We start from the raw sequence: 8035 nt of genomic DNA, 5'->3' as shown, positions 1-8035 counted from the left end.
CAAGGTAGAATATTTTCATCAATAGGCCCATACCTAAATTAGGTTGCCGCGTAGCACTACCATCATAATAATAGACAAATAGATAACAATAGATATCAATGCTTATATAAGAGTGATGTTACAATCGTTTCACGATAGCTATTTCAATTCAATTCAAATCTATTTTAGCACAATTTAACACATTACATATAACAAAACAATGAACAATAAAAAGATAATTTAGTAAAACATTTACAGCTCAAGATAACCCTCCCAAAAAAAAAAACAAAAAAAAAAACAAAAAAAAAACAAAAAACGAATCGGTTTATTTCCGTTGGGGTCCCTTTAATAAAAAAATATTACATAAAAGTTGATTAAAAACTAAAACAAACATTAAAATTTATTAAAACCTTTAAAATACTAATGAAAGTAAAACTAATAAAATAAATAAAACCCATTAAACTTTAAAGGTATGTAAAACTGAATGTTAAAAAAATAACACAGGTAAAAAACAAACATTAAAATGTGTTGAAATCCTTTAAAATTAATACTTATCATTAAGTAAAACTAATAAAACAATAAAAACTCTAATTAAACCTTAAAAGACGTAAAAATTAAATGGACGTGTCTAGCGGAACTCGAATATACAACCTGTCCTTATCAGGGCGAGTGTCACACCTCTTCTATAGACCACAGAGAACTATTCGGTATTGGCACAGGTCTACCCCACCCCCACCCCATCCAACACCTATCACATATTTTTATTCATACAACTGACTTTTGCGTTCACACAATAATAGAGCTATAGTTATAATAGTAGGTTGAGCCGTATCAGTCAGGTTAATAATGTAAAGTAAAACACTGGTAGCTTCACGAAATTTATTACACAAACTTCGCCATAAGTCTATGTTGGCTTTATCAGGTACAGATGAAATATATAATATTGTCTACGAACAACGAAAGTATAGTAATTGCAGGCGAGTCGAATGACCGAGCGGTTAAGGCAGGGGCGCCGCAACCATCAGCCATAATAATAGGCGCTGGTTTGAACGGCACGCTCATCTATGGTTCTAGAGGTGGAACAAGTCTTCTCGGATGAGGACTATAAAGCGTAGGCCCAGTGAACACATTGGCTCATCTGCAGGTGCACTATAAAGAACCTAGTACATCTTTCGAGACGAGGTGTTACCCCTGTGCTGGTCTATCTCACAGCCCCTGCCATTGTGGACTAGACGGCGCCTTCTTGGCCTGCGCATGATGACGCGACGGGATCCTAGGAGAGAAATAAGTTGTAAAGATGAGTAGTCCACATCCGTCTAGGGCCGAAGACTTCAACTGTAAAGTTGGCCCTCCATCCGGAAGAAGAAGACAGAAGATATATTAGTACATCACAGCCATCCATATTATCCTCATCCTCATCATCATCATCATCATCATCATCATCATCATCAAATCATTATTATTTTCAACAACATCAACCTAATCACCATCGGCAACACCAACAACACCATCATCATCATCATTATTATTAGACTTTTATTACAGTATTCTATTTTTTTTTATCATGACTACTATATAATTTATTACTGCTATTATTTATTGATACAAAGCAACGGTTAAATAAAAGAACCCACTTCTTTTAATGGCTCCGAGTCTCACTTGTTATTATGGTGTAAAGTTTGCTGCATGTGATTTAAACAAATAACGCATGCTTTTGATATTTTTTTTTCTGAAGGAAATACAGATTTTAGCTAATAATAAGACTGGTTATACATTAAAGGTTTAACGTTTTGCTATTTATGACCTCTTTTGTTGATATTAAGAATATGAAATAAATTGCACTTGTGCTGTAAAACGACATTATTCAAAATAATTGCTAGTATTTTTGTTTATTGCTAAGAAACACATTCCCACGAAATGAATTCATAGTGTTTCAAGCCTGTAAATTCTCCAAGTTAATTGTAATCATACTGTGAACTCAAGTGAATGATAAATATGATTGACGCATGTAACCTCATTTACACTATTGCCGGGCACCTACTGCTGCAGCTCCCGGTGGTCGTCTCAGCCTATGCGGTTCTATGGCGAACGCAACTCAAGGCAACGACGCGCAACGGATCAATCAGCATATTAAGCCGGGCACTCACAGCGTCGTACGACCGTCGGCCGACGAATCCAACTCCGCTCCAGTGAGCGTTAAGGCTGTTTTTCACTAGGCGAATTTATTCTCGTGAATCGAAAGTGTCGGTTCGTTTCCTGAACTCTGACTGGCTGTGCATTTTTTCGCTTCGCAAAAAAAAAATAGAAACAGTTCGAACTACCGAATTCGTTGAAGCGAAAACTCCAATAGAAATGTGAATGCGCATGCGCATGAACGACTCTTTCGATTCGCACGATGACGACACGATGCCGCCTGCTGATTGTCGGTGGCTGTCTGAACGGATCGTCATTAAGAAAGATCCCTGATGATGACATTATTAATGTCGAAATATTGAATCCCGACACGTCGGCGTGCATTTCGATACTTAGAGTATGTATTATACTATCTTATCTGATATTAATCAGTGGACCTTTCGGTTAATGTACCGTAATTTATATTATTATTATCATTTTCTATTATGAATAGTCGTGAAAGCACGAGAAGGCTACTTCAAGATATCTCGATACCTTTCACTATTCAACGGTTTACCTCTTAGCTGTGGCCATTTGTACCATAATCACTTGTCGTTCCACTGTGGTTATATAGAGTAATTGTAGGCCATATCATTTAAATAGTGTTTTCATCTTGATTGCGTCCTGGACCTTAATGGACGGTAGATGCAGGCTCGTCTTTCTCCTGTAATTCTAGCTCTTTTATTGTGATAATTATAGCCGGACTATTTCTGCTATACGTATGGAATCAGTAAAGTAGACCTGTAACACAAAATAAGAAGAGGAAAGAAGATAATTTGAGCCCTGCTATCAAAGAATGTAAAAATGTTGATCGAAAAAAGAAGCACCAGAAAAAGGGGTATTAATAGGGTAATTATTTTACTAATAACCCCGACATAAGGGGGAAAAGCAACTACTGGATATAAAAATTACAAGGGGTAGAAGATGACTGGTGATACAGTATGAGACGGTACTAGTAATAGTAAAGGGTGGCGGCTGGATTTTTCCGACCGATGTCCCCGACGAGAGCGATTTGGACTGTGTGGTCGCTCAAAACCGGGAAACTGAATGGTCCAGGGGCAAGGCCCCAAAACCTATGACAATCTAGAGCGTATTTAATCGATTTTAGAGTCACTATGCGAATAATACACAAGTGGGGAGTGCGGTTGGGGGTGATATTGCATTGTTATTGTGGTTGTTATTGTTAATATTAATGTTATTAGTATTGTATCAGCTGTGTAATTTAATATAGTTAATTTCAATGTATGGCCTAAACAGCATTTGTGTAGGCCTATATTATTAGAAACTCGAGGATGTTGCTGTATGGTACCGATGAAAGTCATCAAAATATCTAAGAGCAATAGGCATAATATATTGACCCTGTGATCAAATTGTTCTTGTTGCAATATGCTCCTGTAGACCTAACCAAGACAACATATTAATATCATAGAACATGTGAGGAACGATTATGAAGTGTTTAAAATGGTGACTGATAGTCTCATTTATCTTCGCTTATCATTTGCACCTGGTATATTCATTATTAGAGTATGCACATTATGCTGCTATGTGTACTATTACTGTAATGGCTGCAATTAAATGCTCGCGAATAATAGACGTTACGTCACGTAGGCGCAGGTACGCATGCGCAGCTGTGCCGTGTCCCTTCAAGCACCCGATCGGGACCTTACATAATTACAGCAAGTTTGGTATTATTTCTTTTTAACAATTATCGTCCCGTGAAGGTTGTAATTATCATAATAGTCAATAGTAAGTGTTAAATGTGCGTGACATTAGTTTACGTAGGCGCAGTTAAATATAGACTTATACAGTAAGGTTTTTTTTTCTACTATTATCGTCTCGTGAAGGTTGTAATTATCAACATTGTCAATATTAAGTGTGTATGCTACTTATAGAGTGTGATTCTTAAGTCTTGCGTGTCGTGGCCTAGTTAATAAACGCTTTTAGCAACGAATAACGATTAATAATCATCCATACCCTGTTGCATAAAGATACGGTGTTAATATTTTGATAAAATGTTACATATCATACGTCATTACCTTTTGACGATAACCTTGGCGGGGGATTTCCATCTTTCGAAATTTTATGAAATACAAGTTTAGTGGAATAGGAATGAATGGCAACACATGGCAGAGGGCTCAAGCTGGGCTTGGGCAGACATGCCGAACTTACACCCATTTCGGCCGTCACAACTTCTCAAATCCACAAACCAGATTTTTTTCCCCAATTCTTTGGGCAGCTTAAATACCCAAAATTGTCAATCTCCAGGGCTTTGTCCACTGATCTCTGCATGCTGGAAGTTGTCAAAACCCTGTCTGCTCAGAGAGACCACTAGGGAGAGGATGCACATTAAATCATATTATAGGCCTATTCTTTTTTTTTATTATGGTTTTATTTAAGATATGTTGATGATTTTAGAAGAAAAAGGCCTGAGAATAAATTACCCGGCATTGTCCATCTGACAACCTTTTAAACGTAGCCTATTAGTAAATCAAATTTGTAATTTTGAAATCATGCTCTCACTGAAACTCATTTCCCCCTCTTTCCCCTCCACTCTACTCCCCCATTGAATCTCAATACTAGATTATCTTATAGGCTAATACATTTCCTTCATGATTATACATAACAATAGGTAAGTGCAATGTGCACGGTTTCGGGCTCAAACATTGAGATCATACATTGGCCCATATCGATTCAATATTTCGTTGTTTATTGGAACATTCGAAATTTCTGGTACTATAGGAAATTTTCGCTGAATGCCAGTTTGCCGGCGGACGTTTGGCTGACAGACAGTTGACCAAAAGAACATTCACCGACATCGGAATTCGCCAATACCGAATTTCGCCGACAGAAATCTCGCCGACTGGACGTTTCGTAGACCAATTCGCCGTCAGACATTTCGCCGACAATTTTTTGTGTGATGTTGTGATTGATGTTTCGTCGACAGATGTTTTGTTTTTTGTGGAGGACTGCATGGTAGTCATCATGGAAAATCGTTATTTATAACTATATACATACATAACAGACCCACCTTTAATATATACATCATGCAGTAAGGTTCTGCTAAAAATATCAAATACAAGCCTATAACAAACACATGTTCATCTTTATTTTTTAATAAATGTTTTATTATAGCATCATAAGAGTCTGTAATAATTAACACAATATAAAGGACAGTTTTTTTTTAATTGGTACAAATCGAGATAACAAGAAAGACAAGATACAAGGTCACTTTATTGCAAATTTAAGGAAAATTGAAATGTACAATATACCTTAAATAATAATATTAAAAATGTTTCTAATACACCAGAATACGAAAAATTAATAAAATAATAAGGAAATATACATAAAAATACATGATCATACAATAATTATTCATTAATAAATAATAATTATGTAACAACATGACACAATATTATAATAGAATAACTATTCAATAAGTCATATTAATATATGGACGGCATAATATGTCATATAAATACTGTCTGAAACGTTTTTCTGTGGTGGGGGGAGAGGTGTGGGTGTTTGTTCTGACTTAGGCAATGAACGCTCTAGGAGTTGGAAGATTATAGGAATATACATTTATTATGTGAAATAAAACAAAAATAAAGCGACGTGTACTATATACTGACAAAATCATGCCTTAATAAATGACAGTGTAGGATTTCGCATATTTTGAAGAAGAGTTTTTTTTTTTTTTTTTAATAGTGACTGACATTTAACCTAGAGAAAGATATAACTTACAGTCTACCTTAATTTAATAGCGAATCTGTTTGTTAGTAGTGAAATTAAATAACCAAATAAAAATCAAACATCTAAATATGTCACTTGTGACACAGCCATCCCGAATTGTTTGTCGGCAAATTGCCTGTCGGCAAAACGTCCTGTCGGCAAACTGCCATTCGGCGAAATGTGGTGTCAGCGAATGGTATTTCGGTCAAGTCTGTCGTCCAAATGTCTGTCGGTGAAACGTCAGGCCACTGAATCTCTGATGGATATTAAAATTAAACAACGAATAACAGTATATAAATATTATTGCTACGCTTAGCCTGATTTGAGTGTGCATAGTATGGTATTTTATTATCCCATAATAACAATAATGAGTGTACCACATTGCGTTTACTTAGTCAATATTTTTGGTTGGCTAAAAGGCTACTATGGCATTGTATATTTAGTTAAACATTGATCTAGCATCGTAGAGAGAAAAATAAAATAAAAACAGCAAATAAATAACTTACAGTGCAGTGAAAAAAATTAATTTGAAAACTCCTAAGTGGACTCAGATGAACATTAAGTTTGCTTAATATTCTTAGAAGTTTAGTTCAATATCAGTACAGTATTTCAATATATTTATTGTTCAATATTGATTTTTTAAAGGAAAGTTCAGCTGCCCTTGTGAAACCAATATAAGCGATTTTTTTTATCTACGTCTCATTTCAAATAAACAATTCAATTTACATTTATCAGTACATTTGCACTCCCCCTCCTCATCCAGAGTACATTTGCACTCCCCCTCCTCATACACGGTACATTGCCACTCCCCCTTCTCATACACGGTACCTTTCCACTCCCTCTTCTCATCCAGAGTACATTTTCTCTCCCCCTCCTCATCCAGAGTACATTTGCACTCCCCCTCCTCATACACGGTACATTGCCACTCCCCCTTCTCATAGACGGTACCTTTCCACTCCCTCTTCTCATCCAGAGTACATTTTCTCTCCCCCTCCTTATCCAGAGTACATTTCCACTCCCCTCCTCATACACGGTACCTTTCCACTCCCCTCCTCATCCAGGGTACATTTCTACTCCCCCTTCCTCATCCACGGTACATTTCCACTCCCCCTCCTCATCAAGGGTACATTTTCACTCCCCCTCCTCATCCAGAGTACATTTCCACTCCCCTTCCTCATCCAGAGTACATTTCCACCCCCTCCTCATCCACGGTACACTTCCAATCCCCTCCTCATCCAGGGTACATTTCCACTCTTCCCCTCCTCTTCCAGAGTACATTTCTTCTTGAAGGTCATATTCACCACTTCAATGGCTTTACGACTGATTGATGTAAAGGTGTGTATCGTATGGCTTTATGCCAGTGTGTTAATGGATGATGACAAAGAGCTGATTTCTAGGATATAGACATTACAGATGGCTCTTAAACAATGTTTTATACTCAAGAGCGAGAGAGAAGTCCCTTGATGATAAAGTCACTCGCCTGCTTATGCAACCAACTTAGTGAGCGTACCCAACAGCTAATGGCCAAGTCTTTAATGTACCATATACTTATTTGATGTATTACAATTTTGTTTTTTTAGTTTACTTTATTTTACCTAATACACAGTATAACACATAAAAAAAAAGTTGCTCACTGACAAAAAAAAACAATATATAAACTATAGGCTTATATTTATATTAGGAGTGTGCGTAGTAATATTATTCGTAGTAGTAGCATTCGTAGTAATAGGATTCGTAGTAGTAGTATTTGTAGTAGTTGTATTCGTAGAAGTAGTATTCGTAGTAGTATTTATAGTAGTAGTAAAGGTAATGGTGTGAGAATAACGCGTAACTCGCATCGTCATTGGGCTGAATTTGCGTATGGGTGTTGTCCGTGACTCTACTCTTCAGAAAGATAATTGGGTTCTTTAAAGTGCACACGAGCCAGATGTGTATACTGGACCTCAATTTCCTTATCTGAGAAGACGTGGGTGAGGAGCGGCTCGAACCAGCGCCGATAAGGCTGTATAGTTAGCGGCGCGCTCGGACTCTCGACTCACCAAATAGTAGTAGCAGCAGCAGCAGCAGCAGCGGCAGCGGCAGCGGTAGTGGTAAGGTAGTGGTGGTGGTGGTGGTGGTGGTGATGGCGGTAGTGGTGGTGATGGCGGTGGCGGGG

Source organism: Anneissia japonica, unplaced genomic scaffold (genome assembly GCF_011630105.1).
Source record: "Anneissia japonica isolate Jap-2015-1 unplaced genomic scaffold, ASM1163010v1 scaffold4415_len418423_cov169, whole genome shotgun sequence".
NCBI classification, from domain to species: Eukaryota; Metazoa; Echinodermata; class Crinoidea; order Comatulida; family Comatulidae; genus Anneissia; species Anneissia japonica.
Note: the sequence above shows the minus strand (reverse complement) of the source record.